This window comes from Erythrolamprus reginae, chromosome 2 (assembly GCF_031021105.1).
Source record: "Erythrolamprus reginae isolate rEryReg1 chromosome 2, rEryReg1.hap1, whole genome shotgun sequence".
In the NCBI taxonomy this organism is placed as follows: domain Eukaryota; kingdom Metazoa; phylum Chordata; class Lepidosauria; order Squamata; family Dipsadidae; genus Erythrolamprus; species Erythrolamprus reginae.
This window is the reverse complement of record NC_091951.1, coordinates 306,545,765-306,566,204: the sequence shown is the minus strand read 5'-3', so window position 1 is coordinate 306,566,204 and position 20,440 is coordinate 306,545,765.

Genomic DNA, 20,440 nt, shown 5'->3' with positions numbered 1-20,440 from the left:
AAAAGCTGCATTAGTATAATGAAAGTCTTCATATGTCCTTAGTTGAATATCTAACATTGGTCTTATATGACCCAAAAACATACATTTGTTTTAATGTATAAACTTATAAACTTTTTATAATGTATAAGCTTATAAACTTTTTAAGGACAAATTGTTTCAGCATTGGTATGTAATGCAAGACGAGAGAAACAACAACAAAAATCAAGCTAGTTAGTTAAAAACATGAACATTAGAAATTGAGAACTATTTGTCTGTCAATAGCAACCTCCACCCGTCTCTCCCTTTGGAGATCACATTCTTGGTTCCCAGAACTTGACCCTTTATTCAGTATGTACTGTAAAATGAAATACATAGATTATTTTTTGTCCCAAATTCAAAGAAAACAAGGAAAAGCAATTTATGAAATTTAACTTGGCTGAAACAGTACTGCTTTATTGGCTTCCCCTCTTAGCCTTTAGAGATTTCCTAACTTCTGAAGACGTCATTAGTATGAGAAAGTTGACATTTAAGTGAGACAGAGGAACGGGAAGCTGTTAACCATTTCATGACGAGAATGCTTGAAGAAATGTTTGTTTGCTATCATGCACGGTATCTCATTAAGTGAGGGTTTTCTTATGTTTGTTTCACAATCCTGTGGATTATATGCAGCTTGATATAATATCTATTTACTCAGAATAAAGGGCAACAGTACATAGGGAACTGACTAGCCTTAACTTTAAAAGGAAAATAAAAATGTTTTTAGAATTTCCAATAGTGGCCTGGGCTAATCAATATTTATTTATTGGATTTGTATGCCGCCCCTCTCCAGAGACTCGGAGCGGCTAACAGCAACAATAAAACAGTGTACAATAGTAATCTAATACTAAAAACGATTAAAAACCCATTAATATAAAAACCAAACATACATATATACATACCATGCATAGAATTGTAAAGGCCTACGGGGGAAGAGGATCTCAATTCCCCCATGCCTGACGGCAGAGGTGGGTTTTGAGTAGCTTACGAAGGCAAGGAGGGTGGGGGCAATTCTAATCTCTGGGGGAGTTGGTTCCAGAGGGCCGGGGCCGCCACAGAGAAGGCTCTTCCCCCGGGTCCCGCCAAGCGACATTGTTTAGTTGACGGGACCCGGAGAAGATCCACTCAATAGCTTATCCTTTGAAAAGTTAGGTAGATAGACACAGTATTTTTTAACCTACCATATTTTTTAAACTATAAGATGCACTGGTGTATAAGACGCAGCAAGATTTCAAAGAGGTAAGTAAGGGAAAAAGTTTTTGTCCTCCCCAGCCCCTAGAAGCACTCTGCAGGCTTCCCAAACCCTCTGCACACCCTGGGTTTTTTTGCAAAAACAGATCCGTTTTTCACCTGTTTTTGTGAAAAATAAGGCATACAGAGGCTTTGGGACGTGCACAGAGTGCACCTGGCGGTTAGGGGAAGGCAAAAACGCTATCGTTTTTGCAAAAAAGGGGCCAATTTTTCTATTTTTTTGTAAAAATGAGTGTTTTTGCCTTCTCCCAGCCCCCATGAGCACTCTGCATGCCTTCCAATCTCTCTGCACACCCCATTTTTGCGATAAATGGGCCTTTATCCCTGCTGGGGCAGGGTTTCAGGTGGCCAAAAATAGCTCTATTCAGTGTATAAGACACACCAACATTTCCACCCTCTTTTGTGGGGAGAGAGGTGCGTCTTATACTCCGAAAAATATGGTATATTTCCAGACATATTTTTAAGGCAGATAACCTGTAATTCTGATGCCACTCTTTCTGTATATTTATTTACACTGGCAAACATCTCAGCCTTCTTTTATATATATATATATATATAAAAGACGACATAACCTGTTTAACCACTTCCTCTTTGCAAATTTCTGTTCTCCTAGCTTCTATATTAAGCAAAAGCAAGATCTTTGTTTTTTTGTAACACATAGAAGCAATGCTAAAGGAGGTTTAATATGGGAAACGAGATCTAACCACTTAAAAATTTTTAGTATAAAAGTGTTCATAGTTTTAAAAGATTTTTTCAGATCCATTGGTGTTTGTAAACAGGTCCATTGCAAGGTCCACAAATCAGTGACGGGGAATATTTTGAGTCCTGATGGCACAAGCTAATATATTTTAAGAGTTCTTTTGCAGACAAAGCCATTGAGTGGTGAAATAAATAAATAGCCTACCTTTAAAAGCTTTTGTAATGTTTTCAATATTGTAATCCAATTTAGAAATTGTTTAAGTGTTAATAAGCAGAATGGAAATGTCATGCTTATGAAAGCAAACGTATTTGGCTTGGGCTTGATCTGGAGAAAAATATCTCTGTTTAAAATACACAGCATTATATCACACACCCACACGCATAAACATGCAATTATTTTGTGGGCCACAGTCAAAGAATTTTAGAAGCCAAATCTTCAGTCAATCTCTAGCAGAATGTTATGATAGGCACAGAGATTTGGCTGCAACCGGAAAGAAGACTTTAATATTAGAAATGAATGGCAGCAATTTTAATGAGTAATTTTTTTTCAGCTGCTAGGCATTTTGAGTCAGTTCTTAGTCAAAGCCATGTAAGAAAGTTTTAAGCATTTCATGAATCATCAACACTATTTCCTGAAACTTGTTACTTTTTCTTAAGTCTTCCTTCCTTGAAAAGAATGCAACACTCACTGTCTTTTTAGTCAGTGAAATCTTATACATTCAAGAATCCAAATAATTCATTAATTTAATTATCCTCTTGCAGAAGCTCCCCATGTGTATTATTTATTTTATTTTATTTATTTGGATTTCTAGGCCACCTTTCTCCAAAGGGACTCAGGTATGATGAGCCAGTAGCCGGTAACAGTGTTCCCTCTAATTTTTTTTTGGGGGTGGTGGTGGAAAAGTATAGTGTCTGAGCGGCAGTCCCTTCGGGACTGGGCGGCACAGAAATAATAAATAAATAAATAAACAAACAAACAAACAAACAAACAAAAAACCCACCCTGTTTTGCCTCAGAGAATTTCAAAATAAAATACTGTACTGTGTGTCTATAACAGTGAGCTCATAATAGGGCAACTCTATCAATATCAAAATGCCACTTAAATAGTTGAGCTAGTTTTAAACTAGATTTTGATTTTCTTTCTCCCTTCCTTACTCCCATTCTTTTTCTTTCTCTTTTCCTTCCTCTCTTTTTTCTATCTGTTTCTCTCTCTTCCTCTCTTCCTCTCTCTCTCCTTCCCTCTCACTCTTTCCCTCTCGGCTTCTGGGCAGGTTTGGAAAACTCTGAGTTGATGATTTTTAAGTGAGCGATTGCTCACTGCTCAGCTTAGAGGGAACTATGGCCGGTAATACTGAAATTGAATACATTGGATCAGTTTTACACAGGTATGAAATGAGGCATATTATAAGTAGCAAGGTAGTATCTTTATCAATGTGCTGTTTCTTCTGTGACACCCCTTCCCCCAAACAGTCTGATAAAGAGAGATTGCATAGTTTGAGGAGAGAAACTCAGAATCATTTTGACCTTGGTTTGTAGACCAGACAATGGGGAAGTGTGTTGCCACACTTGATTGACTGCATTAATTAACATGGGGTCTTTTATTCAAATTGTAATGAAACAATTGTGCTCACAAACCATGATTTTTAGCAAAGCTTGCATACAGTAAATTGTATTCCTTTATTTCAAGACAACATTAGTTCCACAGAATATTAGATGCTTTGGGCAAGACACTTGTGCAATATACTGCACTAATAACTGGGCTATCATCAGAATTCATTGAAGTGTGATGCAGTGGCCTTGAGGCAAATTGAAGGACAAAAGTATAAAATTTACATTAGTTCTTACCATCTTCTAATCAATTTACTACATTAATAGGAGACTTGTAACATATTTATTTACCAAAGTGCAAATCTATTTGCAAAATTCTAAATTACCAAATGTTAATTTAGAGTAAATGATTATCTTCAAATGCAATAGGAAACCTGTAGCCCTCTGGTGGCTTACGTATTTATTATATGTTTATCCCACCTTTATTTTTAGTTAACTCAAGGCAATATTTTTATTTCATGCTCCTGTCTCTTATTTTCCCCACAATCTCCCTGTGAAGTAGGTTGGATTGAGAGAGCAGGACTGATCCAAAGTCAGTAATCAGAAGTTGGTTTCTAACCCAACTTCTAACCCAACCCCACCAGGGGTGTCAAACTCACGGCCCGCAGGCCAATTGCATCACATGCTGGCTATGCCCACCCCTTTTTAGTGAAGGGGGGGGGGGGAAGGTGACGACATGAGTATGACACCCCTGCACCAAGCTGGTTTTCTTTGCTGATGGCTCCCATGATGACATAAGCTGTAATGATGTTATGCATATAAAGAGTTTGCATATTTTTAAGGCACTATATTGTTCAAGATTTTACTCTGTGTTATTTTGTAAAGTGCTAGATTTCCCTCTCCATTTTTAAAAAGGAAATTGTTTGAAAGCTCTGGAAAGAAAAAAAACAAAGGGAAATAAAATGTTTGTGTTTAAAAACAAACTAAATTGGTTCATAAAGTATAAATTTTAATCAAAAGCATGTCAGTGACATGAAACAAGAAGCGATGTATGTTTGAAGCTGCAACATTCCTCTGCAGTGATTGCATTGATTTACATGTTCTTCAATAACAGAAGAAAAATAGCATACTCTGACAGCACATATTAATAGTTTGAGCAAATAATTATAATCCTGGTAGTGTAGGATGTTGAATTAATTAGAGAAAGGCAGTCATATCCTCCAGGCAATGGTCTTGGACCTGGAAAGGTAATTTGCTTATGATTAAGAGACAAGAATAAATATTCTAAAAAGAGTAAAGTGGCAACATGAATAATTAGCTGAGGTAAATGTATTGATGGAAGAGAGGGTACTGAGGGAAGAGAGGATATATAAAAAGTCTCCACATCCATGTTTAAATGCCTGGTTTGAAATTGTCTAGTGGGGAAAAACAACAAAAATATGCAATAACATGTTTTATAAACGTTCACATCCCCTTATAAGCAAGGGTGTGGCTGTGTTCGGAAGTAAACAGTCACATTCAGATTGATATTCAATGGAGGACTTGGGGAGGCTGTTTTCATTCTCACGATGTCAGGGCTACATATAGCATCCAACTTAAATCAGAATCAAAGTCAAAGTATTCCTCAAAGTTCCAATTTATTGCCGGAGCCATTCTGGCACCTAGACTGGGAAACCCAAATCTGAGCTTCCAAAGTTTCCCACCCAGTTGAAAGTTCACATCCCTTGCCCCTCACCCCCAAACTTGTCACATTGCCAGTCAGGTTGTGCCAGTGTGGCAACCCCTCCTTCTGCTTCCTCCCATGTGGTGGACAAAGGATGACCTTGAACATCTTGAAAGAATGTTTTGTGGCTGCATCTACTCCCTCATGAAAATCACCCCTCCCAAATTCCCATAAATATCAGGCCTTCTACTGATTGTGTGGCAAACTGTTAATTTTCCCCCAACCTCTGTGCCTGCTCGACACCTGGAAGCTTGAGGAAGGCCTCTGGAACTTGGGAGAGCAAAAAACGGGCCTTCTGGAAGTTCCAGAAGTCTGGAAATGGGTCTATTTCTGGCCTCTAGAACCTGAGGGTGGCCAATTTCAACCTCCTGGAGAGTCAAGGAAAGTTTCCAGACCCTGGGGAGGGTGAAACTCACCCACCCCCATGGTGCAGGAGGCTGAGTAGGTCACACACGCCATGGCCATGCCCACGGCCACCCAGGAACCAGGCAGAGAATTGGTTGCTAAAATTTTTGAATCCCACCTCTGGTTCCAAATACATGTCATTTTGGCACAAAATCTTTAAGCCTCTGGTAAAATGCTAAAGATGAAGAAGAATTTCATCTTTCAACACAACAAGGGCCCAAAACATAGCACCAAATCAATAGAATAATGGCTCCACCAGAATATATTCAAATTTCAAAATAGCCCAACCAAAACCTAGACCTGAATTCATTTGAGAATCTGTGGGGTGACCTGAAGAGAGCTGTGCACAGGAGATGTCCTGGCATTCTGACAGATCTGGAACACTTTTGCATGGAAGAGTGGGCAGAGATTCCCAAGGCAAGAGCTACCATGCTGGTAGGCTCCTATCCCTAAAGACTGAATGCTGTCTTCAACAAAGCTGGTGCTTCAATAATATCAATTTAAGGGTGTGCACACTATGTTATTGTAAGCTTTTTATTTCCTCCCTAAAATGTTTCAGATCGTTTTTCAATTGAATTGTACAGCTTATGTATTAAAGGTGGAGAAAAAAATCAAAATTATTCCTCTTGGTCTGGTTGTTGTTTTTTTTAGTTCTCAAAACCTTGATACTTTTATAGGGATGTGTAGACTTTTTATGTCCATTGCTCCTGTGGATATCCAGATAACCCTGACTTTCATAGGTCAGTATTTCCAGTAATTCCCTGAGTAATGGTAAAGATCTTGGGAGTTACATTTCAGCAGTATGAAAACACTCCTCTGCTGAATAAAAATGACTTTTCTTCCGCATATACATTGAATTTGCTACTCCAAATGTGGTGAGCACTAATTTTGAGTGACCATAAAAAATACACAAATGTTAGATTTGTCCTGTTCCAATGGATAATTTTATTTAATTAATTTTATCTACATAAAGGCCTAATAAGAATTGTAACCACTCCACTGAAATTGGAAGATATCTAATCCTTTTTGTATTTTTTAAAGATACCTTCCCTGTGTGGATAAAGGTTTAAAGCCAACTATAATCTTCCATTATTACCATATGATACTGGGATGTTTGGGGCTTATAGTTAATTAAATTGAATGCACCACTAACTTCAAACAAGTTTTAATAGGAAGATATGGACTAGAATATTCAAAAAATATGTAAGGTCACAATCTGAAGCAGAATGCTTTGCAAAGTATTGTGTCATTTAACACTCAGGAGAATTTAAAAGATCATACAGTACGTACTATATTTTTAATCTCACTTTTTCAGCACAAATACAATAATGTGTTAAAGTGATCAATAAAAGCATAAAATAGAATGTGCCAATGTATACAACTACTGTATGTTAAATCAAGATTAAGAACCCTTGGTATTTTCTGAGCTTGGTAGTTGCAGATGTTTTATTACTCAAGCTAGGCAATAAACACACTGTTGATGTTACCTAGTTTGGGTAATGAAATGACTGCAAGAAAACTGCTTGGTGCTCTGCAGAAATCACCAAGAATCTCTCACTTCAAATATTCTCTATCGAAACGAACATTAAAATAACCGGCCAGCTTTTGAATTTTTTATTACTTGTTTGATTTTAATTCCACCTGACTCCAGAATGACTCTGTATGCTCACAATATAATAAACAGAATGAAAAAAGAGAAGCAGGTAACACTGAATAGACAAACAAAGTAAAGAACAAGATGGCAAATTGGCTGGGAAGAGCATTCAGTGAGGGGCTTCCTGTGCCTTACTCAAAAAGCAGCTGTGTCAGCCATTCAGTCGTGTCTGTTCCTTGATCACTGGGGCAGCAGTCAAGTTTTCAGGATCCTCTGCAATGTCAGTAAGAAGTGAATAACACGGATCTCAGGGGGGAACCTCATTCCAAAATGCAAGCACCTCAGCACAGAAGCCCAAGCCGATAGAGGACACAGTTTAATTGAAAACATCCAGAGCATGTTGATTCTGTTATATTGGACAAGCAGACATCATGGGAAATAATCAGCCTATACATAAAGGGCTTTGTAGGTCATAACCAACAATTTAAATCACACCCATGAACAAATCAGCAACCAGTGCAGCTCATGGAGGAGTATATTATATGGACACAGTGTAAAGTGACCAGATTGCTACACTGGTAAAGAGGGACAACATTGATTGGGGGGGGGGCTTAATTAAAAAATTGGCCTATATGGAGCCAACCCCCCTTTCTCCCCCCCCCTCTCCTTCCTTCCCCTTTTTTCTCTCTGTCTTTCTCTCTCTTCCTTCCTCCCTTTTTCTCTATTTCTCTCCCTCCCTCCCCCTCCCCTTCCTTCTTTCCTTCCTCCCTCCCTCCCCGTCTTTCTAGACCTTCTCCTTGTCCTGCCCAGAGGGATGGAATCCACCAGGACGCTGCAGCCCCCACCCTGGTGCCCCTTTGGGAGGGCAGGGCTGGAACAGAGGGGTGGCTGCGGGAGGCCCCGCGCATCGTTTGGGGGCTTAGTGCCAGCCCTGAAGCGCCCCCCCCCCCCCCGCTTGAAGCTACCCACGTATTAAGAGGCCGAGGGGACTGGCACATCCTGAGGAGCTGCGTGGCTACCTCTGGACCACCATTTCCAGGTTCCTGCTGCAGCCCCGCCAGGGGAGGAGAACTTTTTTAAAAAGCGGAACATTTTTCAAAGGCCCGGGGATGCGGGACAAATCATCAAAAAACGGGACTGTCCTGCCAAAAGTGTGATGTCTGGTCACCTTAACATATTGAGGATTGTCCCACTGCATTCTGGATCAGTTGAAGTTTAAAAGTGGTCTTCAAAGTCAAGCCCATATAGACTTCTTAGCGGGTTCATATTGGAGTACATCCAAACTTGTTCTTTGGCTTTGTTTAAATGTTTAGATTTGTGAAGTTATTTTCAAGGAAATAATTTCTTGGCTGATAAATTTTAAGCCACTTCATAAGGCCAAATATTGCAGTATTATATTATGAGCAAATTTTTAAGGTAAATTTATCAAAATGCAGAAGTTAGCTGTAAGTGCTTGCTTAAAAAGAAATATATTACACATAAACACACAAAAAAAGCACTTCCTATGAAAGCAGCTATTCTGTTTTTCTTTCTTCAAGTTGTATGAATCTTTGCCTTCTGTGGTATCTGGATGATGGCTGTGCCCAGCTGGTTTTGCCTCTCCTGGCAGAGAGCTGATAACAATTAAGATGACTCAGAAAAAAAGGGAGAAGGAGTAGAAACTGGTTCAAGTAAATAACACTCAGCTTTCATCAGCAAGCCTTGTGAAACACCATTACACAATATGGAAAAGTAGCATTGATTTCATTTTGATCTGTTTACAAGAAAAGTTATCAGAGTTGGTGATGGCGCTTTGACTTGAAACTGTGGGTATCTGTATAATTCTTTACCTAGTGCTGCATGTAAGAATAGGAAAAACATAATTACTGAATTAGAAAATCTTAAAGGTAGAATTGGCTATTTCAGGCATCAAATGCAATGAGTTTAGATCAGTGATGGCGAAACTTTTGTCCCTCAGGTGCCAAAAGCATGTGCTAATGCACACGCACAAGTGCCCACACTCATAATTCAATGCCTGTAGAAGGCAAAAATGGCTTCCTCCGCCCCCCCCCCCCCCAGACACCCACTGGAGGCCAAAAATGGCCCATTTCCGGACCTCCAGTGGGCTCAGTAGGCTTCCCTGGAGTCTGGGAAGGGCAAAAACGCCCTCTCCTGCCCCTTCAGAGGCCCTCTGAAAGCTGAAAACAAACTCCCAGAGCCTCCGGGAAAATCAGCTGGCCGGCATACACATGCGTGTTGGAGCTAAGCTAGAGCTACAGCTCTCGTGCCGGGAGATATGGTTCCACGTGCCACCTGTGGCAGTCCTGCCACAGGTTCGCCATCACTGGTTAGATGTTCCTAAAGAGCATGGCATAGTGCATAAGTAGTATGAGTACAGATAATACCTGAATTACTTATTTAGAGACCATTCAAAGTTACAATGGTATACAAATCTAATAAATAAATAAATAAACAAACAAACAAACAAACAAACAAAGTTACAATGGCACTGAAAAAAATGACATGATAGTTTTTCACACTTATGACCTTTGCAACATCCCCGTGGTCACGTGATCAAAATTTGGATACTTAGCAACTAGCCATATGTATGACAATTGAAGAGTCTCAGAGTTATATGATAACCATTTCTGACCTTCTAATAAGCAAAGTCAATGGGAAAACCAGATTCACTTAATAACTGTGTTACTAATTTAACTCCAGTGATTCACTTAACAACTGTGGCAGGAAAGGTTGTAAAATGGAGCAAAACTCACTTAATGACTGTCTTGCTTAGCACATACATTTGGGCCTCAATTGTGCTTGTAAGTCAAGGACTACCTGTAGTACATAGTTTCCTACTTATGAAGTATTCACATTTTTTTTCTTATTTTAAATTTAATAAAGCATACAGCAGTTAGTGTTTAGGGCAAGAATTGGGAGTGCCAGATTCAAGAAGCAGGGCATGTTTAGTAACTTTGCTTTAATAATTCATACTTATCGTAATACACTTAACAGGATTGTCACAATAATTGTAAAATTACACACACACACATGCTGCTTTCATCTTCCAAGGAAAAGATTATATATAACAATAATGATGAACCTATGCCATGTGTGCTACACGTGTCACTTGGAGCCATATCTGAGGGAACGTGAGGTGTTGCCATATGTCAGCTTGATTTTTGATCTTCCTTTCGGTCATTTTCACTCTCCCCAGGTTTCAGGGAAGCCTCCCGAAGCCTGGGGATGGCAAAAAATGACCCAATGAGTCAACCAGAAGTTTGAAAACAAACATCTGGTTGGGCCGTTTTTTGCTGCCCCCAGGCTTCAGGAGATTTTACTTAATTAATTAATAATAATAATAATAATAATAATAATAATAATAATAATATAATTTATTAGACTTGTATGCCGCCCCTCTCCGAAGACTCTGGGAGGCTAACAACAGCAATAAAACAGTGCAATACGAATCTAAAATAGACTCTATAATGCTTGGACGGCTGTACTTGAGACTGAATAAATAATTGTGTTAGATACAAGAAAGATTTGAAAAGAAATGCAATTTCACAGAGGAAATTATACATGGATGGGATTCATAGTGTGGTTACATCTGAGGTTGAAAACGTTTCTTCCAAGTGTATTCATTCATTCATTTATTTATTTATTTATTTTATTTATTTATTAGATTTGTATGCCGACCCTCTCCGTAGACTCGGGGCGGCTAACAACAATAATGAAACAACATGTAACAAATCTAATATTTAAAATAAAATAAAAAACCCTTATTTAAAAAACCAAACATACACACAATTAATTGATATTGTGCATTCATTTGATCCAGTTGTGGCTTTCTCTGCCTTATGTTGGATAGCATCTCAAAAGCTGTATTCATATAAAATATCTAACCATGGTTCAATTACCCATGGTTTACACATTTCATCCTGTTCTTTGTATGCGTGAGACACTGAATCATAGATTAGCTAGGCAGCCTGGATGTATTATGTTGTACTAAAAGTGGCTGACTTGAATGTGTTGCCTAAATGCAGCCATACATTTAAGTCAATATGACATTTAACTCAGAGTTAGTAGGTCAAATCAATTTTCATTTACAAGGGATTGCTCATACAATACAATATTGAAAGAGTAGGTAACACACACATTTTAATATATTATTTTTAAAAGATGTGTTCAGCCTAAATTTGAAATGTGGACTTTAAAGCAAATTCTATTTGTAGTTTAACAATAAATAATAAAACCATAGACTGAAGTGCTATTCATTCATGAAGTTTTAGCTTTTCTTTAATTTATTCCTCAAGGTTTGGAAAGTAATCTGACCACATCCAAACACTTGAATTTGCTTCATGCCCAATAATTCTATTAAACTCTAGTAAATGGATTTTGCAGCTGAAGGTCAATCTGGATGCTGCTGTTCACCTACAGTACGTCATTTTTTGAGTCTGCATAGATAGTTGAACATAGCATGCATACTGATGGCAGTAAGATCAGATTTTGAGCAATCCACAATGTTGGGAAATTTAAAACAAGCTTGAAACTGCTTGTTATTCTGCAACATTTTCTGTCTGATCATCAGTAAAGGTATGATCAATTTTTTTCCTAAATCTGTGCCCAGTGCTAGAACTGATTAGAGCTGCAATCTAAAAAAATTAGTTTCTGCAGACCAAAATACAATAAAAAGTGGTAGTGCCTTTTGCTTGCATACTAGATTCCTGATTTATTGTAGCAGCTGTGTTTCACTATTGCACTATGTTAAATGTTGAGATTGTGTATCCATTTCTGCCTTATCCAGTTATAATACAAACATATTACTTGTTAATTAAAGAGAAAACATGGATGAGAGTGAAGCACACTTCCGAGATTCAAATTACAATAGGAAAGCCTTTTTACCAAGCATCAGTTTTGATTAGCACTTGAATTTTGCAGACACTATAAAGATAGTCATATTGTCCTGCAGTGGATTCATTGAAACTAGATAGATCAAGGGAGGACATCCCAAGAGATTTTTATGGCTTGAAACAAAAAGCAAGATTATTACCTGTCTCCATATATAATTTTTTTTAAAAGATTGCTGATGAAATAGCAGCATCCTAGAAGCCATTTTAAGGGATGTGTAGGGTGTACATTTTTCTTCTTCAGCAGAAGGAATTCAGAGAGGACAGATCCTAGTATCTTCAAGCCCTTGAGCCTGAAGTAGTTGCTTTACTGCAGGGGTCCTCAAACTTGGCAACTTTATGACTTGTGGACTTCAAGTCCTAGAATTCTTCAGCCAGCTATGCTGGCTAGAGAATTCTGGAAGTTAAAGTTAAAATCCACAGTTAATTTTTTTTGCCCTTTTTAAATAACTTTTTAATGGGGTTTTTAGTTTTAAATAATGTTTTAGTTTTAGATACTGTTCAACTTCTTTTTATCGCTTTATATCTATTTATATTGTATTTTTATTATTGTTATAAGCCCTGTGTCCTTCGGGATTGGGCAGCATAGAAGTCAAACAAACAAACAAACAAACAAACAAACAAACAAACAAACAAACAAATAAATACTGGACGTTAAAGTTAAAGTCCACAAGTCTCTGCTTACTTTATTTAAAGCTGACAGTATTTGACATGGGATACTGTTTCAAGGATCCCTTCTTTCTTATTTTCTTTATTAGATATACTGTATATCCTGCCTTTATTATGCACAATTCAAGACAGTGTATATAATGCTCTCTGCTCCTGTTTTCCTCACAGCAACATACTTTTGAGATGTGTTAAACAGAAACTGGATGAAAGACAACAAACTACTTTTAGGCCAAGGGAGGAGTAGAACTCATTGGGTTCTAGTCCAGTATCTTAACCAATCACCAAGCCAACTCTCCCTATAATTTTTGACAACTCAACATTTGTAGGGGAGCAATTATTAATTCTCTAAGACAATAACTCTTGCCAGTTATAACCATGATTCACTGAGATAAGAAGACAACTGGTAGATAATAATCCTTAGATTACAAGAGGACATGGAATACGATAAATGGGAATTTCCTAAAATCTTAATTATTATTCTACATCTACACATAATTTTTCCATAACATTGTTAAATTTTTAAAGAATATTGTACTTCACAATGTTTTATGTCTTTCCTGCCTAGCTGAATTGGAAGGATGGGAACAAGGATTTCTTGGTTCAAGTTGTAGATCATATTTGAACTCATAATGTTGCCCTGAATGTAGCTACCAGCATAAGGCCCAATATCATTCCAAAAATGATTGTGTTACATTATCTTTAGTGACCTGATATTAAAGTCAAATGGGTTCTTATTTAAACATATCTAAAAGCTTTCATGGAATATATCCTTGTTCAAGGAAGTATGTGATTACCTCCTAGTGAAAAAAAAGTATGGCAGGAAAAAATAATAATATGGCATCTACACTTCTGATCTGTTTATACCAGATCTTCCACCATTCAAATTCATTGCAAAGAGTTTAATTCATCTTTATTATTCATGTTACTGTGGGGTGTTTTGTTTTGTTTTGCAAATTTTCCTGATCAGGTAAGGCTCTAGTCCTTTGAATATATTAACAAGTTTTACTCATGTTTTCCAGCTTTTTAATATTATCCCTGAGGTGTGATTAAAATAACTTCTGGTATGGTCATGCTATAAAAATCCCAGGCAAACAACTCAACTTGTAAAAAATAACAGCATATAGTTAATGTCTTTTATCAGCTACAGTCCTAACTCCCCCTTTCCATTGGTTGCTATTAGTTAATAATACAATGATAGTGTTATACATAATCATATATGCAAATTTCCTCTCCCCCTCCCTTCTTCCTCCCCCCTCCCCCTCTCTCTTTCTTTCTGTGTGTATGCATGGTTATGAGTAGGTGGATTGTCCTAACATGAAGTAAGTGTGAAATTGAGGTTTACTGGCTGTGATGTAACAGTCCTTGCAAACGTTTTGGCCTTCCTGAATGACATTGAATCTTGACAGCTGGCATTTGCTGCCTTTCAACATGTGAAATGCCATGATGGCATTCCTTGCACCATACAAATGTTGTTTTATCTTGTTTTTCCTTTTTTCTTTCTGGGTAACTTGCACAAAGTATTCCCTTCTTATGTCTTCAGCTGTTGAGACTTACAAGGCACCACAGAGGCAGAATTATTTTGTGTCCCCTTTTCTACCATAAGCTTCAAAATGAATACCCTTCACTGCGACGTTTGCTTTTTCTGATATCAACAGGTTACATTACATAAAGTGAAGGCCAAGAACAAAACGAAACCCAGAAAACTTTGTTATTTGGTCAAATTCAGCATTCTGATCTGATTGTTCTGCCAGTGAAAATGGACTCCTGAGCTTTGTTTTCAGCTGCAATGGCTTCCTGCCACCCTCTGCCAGTAAAAACGGAGCTTGGGGTGGGGGTTGCATGCGCTCCCCCAAACTCCATTTTCACTGGCAGAGGGTACCAGGAGGCAGTCTCGGCTGAAAATAAAGCCTGGGAAGGCCGCACACAGCCATCCTGAGTTCTGTTTTCGCTGGCAGAGGCACCGTGGGCCAGTCCTTTATTTTTTCTAGGGCAGTTCCGTAGACCAGATCTACATACCCCATGGGCTGGATCTGGTTCCCGGGCCTTGAGTTTGACGCATGTGAAGTACGGGAACAAAGCAACTTCTACAAAATAAAAAACAACAACAACACAGTGTCTAAGCTTGGGTCAGGGTCCCTGTTTCAACTTGCAAGAACTGTATTTTGTACCCCAAATATAGAAGGGACTCCAATAATGAAACTAATGCTTGTACAGTGGTGAGGTCATTGTTGTCACTCAAGAAAGCTGTTTCAGAATCAGAAAGCTGTCTCGGGAATCAAATGGTTTGCCTTTTTCAGGTGGAATGTGACCCAAGCAGCTTTTTCTTTGATGGAACTTTTGCTTTGTTCTATAAAATGGAGAGTTTACTTGTCTTGTGAATAACTCCCTCGTATTGAAAAGGTCCTGTTTCAGAATATGCTGCTTTTGTAAACTCTAAGACAGCTACAAAGTAAGCAGTGGGATTTAGAAAGTTACCTTTGCCTTGCCCCTTGTATAATAGAAGGCATCTATTTCCTCTTCAGCCGAGTAAAATAAAAAGGAGTGATGCAGTATTTCCAAATTAAAATAAATAGCTACAGTTTTATCCCTCTTGCCTGAACTAGACGTACCTTGTAAAATCAAGTTAGTGTTATTCATCGCCTCCCCCTCACATCCTCTCCTGCTCTGTGACATGGAGATTTGCTACCATCTAAAAAACAATCAGGAAAAATATTCAAGTAGTCCAAATCTTATATAACTATGGAGAAAAAAGAACAATCCTGATTTCCCTTGATTTGAGGTTTTCATACTTATCCAAACTGGAGAACATCTTAATCTAATTTCGTTTTAAATCCCAGAAGCCAAATAAAAAGACAAAAGTAGAAAACTGTCTGTGTCTTAATGATCTATTTCTCCCACTTAGTTTTTTCACTGAATTCTGACAGCCTAAAATTCCATGGAACATAGTTCGGAAAAAGAAAATGGTATTAGAGTGGCTGCACAAACAACTGCAAAATACTGAAAGAAACCCAACGCCACTGTGACATCCAGCATAGGGAACTAGAAGCTGCAGCTGCTGACAGAGTTTACTGGCAAGCCCTGTCTTATGAAGCCTCCACTGGCTTTGAAAACAGGCTCCTCCAAAAATGGACAGAAGACTGAATGACATCTCAGAATGATACCCACAGTTACTTCAACAATGGACTTCAGTGTCTCCACTGTGCTAGACTGTGCTTCCAGGCTAGGATTGTAGAGACACTTCAGTGTGCAAAGATGAACTGCAGAAATGCCTATCTATCTATCTATCTATCTATCTATCTATCTATCTATCTATCTATCTATCTATCTATCTATCTATCTATCTATCTTTCTTTCTTTCTTTCTTTCTTTCTTTCAATCTTTCTATCTCTTTAAAACCCACCTCTGCCGTCAGGCATGGGGGAACTGAGATAACTTCCCCAGGCCTATATTGTTTATGTATGGTATGTTGTGTGCATGCTTTTTAAATTATGGGTTTTTAGTTTTAATTATTAGATTTGTATTGTACATTGTTTTTCTATTACTGCTGTGAGCCGCCCCGAGTCTACGGAGAGGGGCGGCATACAAAACAAACAAACAAACAAACATCCATCCATCCATCCATCCATCCATCTATCTAAATGGCTCAACGGGCCAACCGGAAGTTCAAAATGAACTTCCAGTTGGCCCGTTTTTCGCCATCCCCAGGCTTCAGAGGGCTTTCCTGAAGCTTCGGGAGAGTTCAAACAGCCAAAAATAAGGCCAAAAATCATCTGGTGTGCACTGGAGCTGACATTGGACAATACCTATTTGACCCCTATGACAATCATTAAGTGTTGTACCTCATGATTCTTGACAAATGTATCTTTTTCTTTTATGTACACTGAGAGCATATGCACCAAGACAAATTCCTTGTCTGTCCAATCACACTTGGCCAATAAAGAATTTATTCTATTTCCTCGTGTGCCCTCAGAAATGGCTCCATGTGCCATCTGTGGCACCTATGCCATAGGTTCACCATCTCTGATATATAGGATTGCATGTGAATCAGTAATGGGTCTCACTTACCTTTGCTACCATTCAGAGATATGTGCATTCAGATCGTCCATGATTATGTTTGGTGGGTGCCTCCCACTTCCCACCTCCGTTACTGATGTGAATGCTGGAAAAAAAATCATCCCTGCTGAATATTATCTTGGCACAGAACTGTTGAAAAGCATAGGAATCCTATCAAGAGAAAAGAAAGTGAGAAACTCTATGCTTAGTAAAAAGAAAAAGAAAACATACAATATATGTAATATACAATTGAACTTTAGACTTTCAAACTTTTAGCTTGGTTCCATTACTGTAATACTGTACACTGTACCATTGGCTAATTAACATAAATCTCCCCCCGAAAAAAACTGAAAACAAGATGGTGCCACATGTGCAGTGTCAGAAACTCAGTTTCTGCGAATGTGCAGAAGAAGAAAAAATGCAAAAAATTACAAAAATAATATTTTTTAAAAAATTCCAAAAAAAAAAAGATGGCAGTGTCCACGGACCGGCCCCGACAAAAATGACTTCGTGATGTCACCAGCAGTTTGCTACCGGTTCTGTAGAACACTTGTGAACTGGGAGGAACCCACCTCTGTGTCTGGAGTAAGAACAGGGGATGGAATGAGGAAAGTAAGCAAAGCTAAGTAAAAGAAATGAGTAAAGGAGCAGCTGGGACAATTGAAAATAGTGCTGAGTTTAGCTGCCATAAAATGTAAGTGTGTTCCTAACAGTATTCTTTATAGAGCTTTCAGTAACAATTGCTGTCATTGCTGTTAGGAAACACATGAAGTCTAAATGAATACACAAGTTTTAATGCAGCCTTTGGTGACTGTATAGCTGTGTCTGCTTTGCTCAAGAAGTTATTAAGGTTTGTTTTTGTAATGCTAGCAGTCTGATATTTTAAAATAATATCTGATACAAAATACTTACATCTGAGAAGTTAAGTTTAGTTTTCTTTTTAACTTCCTGGAAAAAATATCAGTTTCATTTGTAACTTCTGCTACAGTTTTGATAATTAAGAATAGTAAAATTGTCAGTATATTTGAAAAGGCAAAAGTTGGGCTTTGGGAGATCATATAGTCAAATAATTCCTTTCTCTCTTAGAGAATAAAAGAATAATTTTTCTTCCTTTTTGTCTCTGTTTCTTGACACAACTATCCATCCATCCATCCATTTATCCACAATAAAACAGATTATTTGGGTCTTTCTGTCACTATTGATAATGTCAAACCAAGGTTCTGAAAATAACTTTTTTGGAGAGGGTAACAACAACAAAAGATTCAGGCTTCTAAAATCCAGTTATGAATAGGTACTGTATGATTCATCCTTCTTTTACAAGGAAATGCATATTCACTATTATCAGCCACACAAGAAAACAAACGGGTTGCTTATTTGTGTGGTTCTAATAATCTTCCTCATGGAAAAACATTATATTCCAGTGGCACTTGAATTAGGTCATGTCAGATTATATTGGTACCTGGCTAGTACGTATCTTAGCATAGCATTTGTATTACATGCTCTATGTGAGATGTTTGGTCTTCTTTCAGTGGAAGCAGTAGTGAAGGGGTGTTAAAATTTGATTTAATTGAAGGCTCCATCAGTATTGTGCTTGACCTTGGGGGGCCAGGGACGTGGCCAGGGTAGGCGTGACATCACCCGTTGGGGTGCCTGTGGTGGCCGAGCGCTCTGCCAATGAAAATGGGCAGCCGACCTCCATTTTCGGCTGCGATGGGTTCTTGCCACCCATTGCCAGCAAAAATGGAGCTTGGAGTGCCACATGCAGCTCTCCTGAGCTCCATTTTTGATGGCAGGGGCACCACAGGCCAGTCCTTTGCTGTTTCCGGCCTGGGCCAGTGGGCCAGATCTAAGCACCCCATGGTCTGGATCCAGCCCCTGGCCTTGAGTTTGACACCCCTGCAGAAGTGTTATATCAGGGGCCAGCAATCTTAATCTCTCAAAGAGCCATTTGGACCCGCTTCCCACAGAAAACACAGCACTGGGCACCCCAAAACCTTTTGAGATCTAAAATGAAGATAACACTGCACATACCAATTTTTACCCTTATGCTATCTATTAAAAAAAACACAGTGTGTTGCATTTATGTGAACTGCTCCAGATAAAAAATATTTCTGCATTCAACAAAAACAGAACAGAAAAAAGATTGGTTGAAAACTTAATAAATCTCGTGCCAGTGGGTGTCACATGTTGGCATTTGTGGCATGTTTTCAGCGACAGGGAGCCGCAGCATAGGGATGAAAGAGCCATATGTGGTTTCAGAGCCACGGTTTGCAGACTCCTGTGTTATATGAAGGATAGATATACTGTAGAGGGAATTGGAGGATTCTAATAGCAAGCAAGACTTAGTGGGATGGATTTGCACCAATGTATGGTTTTTTAAAAAAAACTTTAATCACATCACTGATGTATGATCTTCAATCAACTCTGCTTGATTTCTCTGATATCAAACACCTGTGTTTATTTTAATGCACCAATACAAAATCATAACCCCTATCATTCTGTTAATGTCATTGTTTGTACTACCAGCCCTAAATATAGTCCACTACTTTAGAATTATTTAAAATTAGGTAGCACTGTACAAAAACTGCTTTCTTGACACATGATTTATTAGGCAATTAATGACTTTATAACATTATCTGCCTAGTTACTTATTGGATAGAAGAGGGAAAGAAGGGAAGAAGTTGGATCTTTTTCTACTTGCTGTTAATGTTATTAAGTTCTGAAACTTAATTATAAAGAACCCTAAAAAGCAATGAAATTACCCTGGAATTTGTAATCAAATTTTCTATAGCATAATTATATATGGCTAATAATGAATATACTTCCATACAATTCACTAATGCATTCTAATAGCACATTTTAGTCTGATACAAGTATATTTTATATTGCACTGAATAATCTTCATTTTAGCCTTAATACGAGGGTCAGTTTAACCTAGAGATCATTCAGAATGAAGATGTTTTTAAAATCTTAAGGAGAGTCATCATTTTGTTTGTAATAGTGCTCAGTATTTTATATAGGCTACATACACCCCCCCAATTTTAATTTAACGCTCAGTCATTTCTGAATTTTATATAAATCAAGAGTTTGGCAACATTAATAAATTTCGACATGACCATGCAGCAGTGCTATCAATTTCTAGTTGTCAACTTTTAGTTTCTAAAAATCATAAATCTAAGTACAACTGGAATTTGCAACAGAATATTTAGAGTACATTTATGTCAGCCAGACAAAGCTACTTTGAGGCTACTAAGGAATTTGTTTCAGCCTTTAACTAACTTTGACCATCCTGTTTGTATCTTCTGTCTCTTAAATTCTCTTTTACATTGTGTTCCAAACTATAGTTATTTTGGATTGTTCATACCGAGACCTTGTTTCAAGTATGTATGGGATCATTTTTACTACATATATAGTTTTGTTCTTATTTTACTAATAGTAATTTTTATAATACAAGTTTCCCCTATATTACTAGCTCATATATGCAGTGGTTATACAGATACTTAACTGTTCAAATAAACCATTTTCATGTGACCTCCTATAGTCACATCAGATTATTTATTTTCTATTCTCATAGTGATGTAGAATATGGTACCT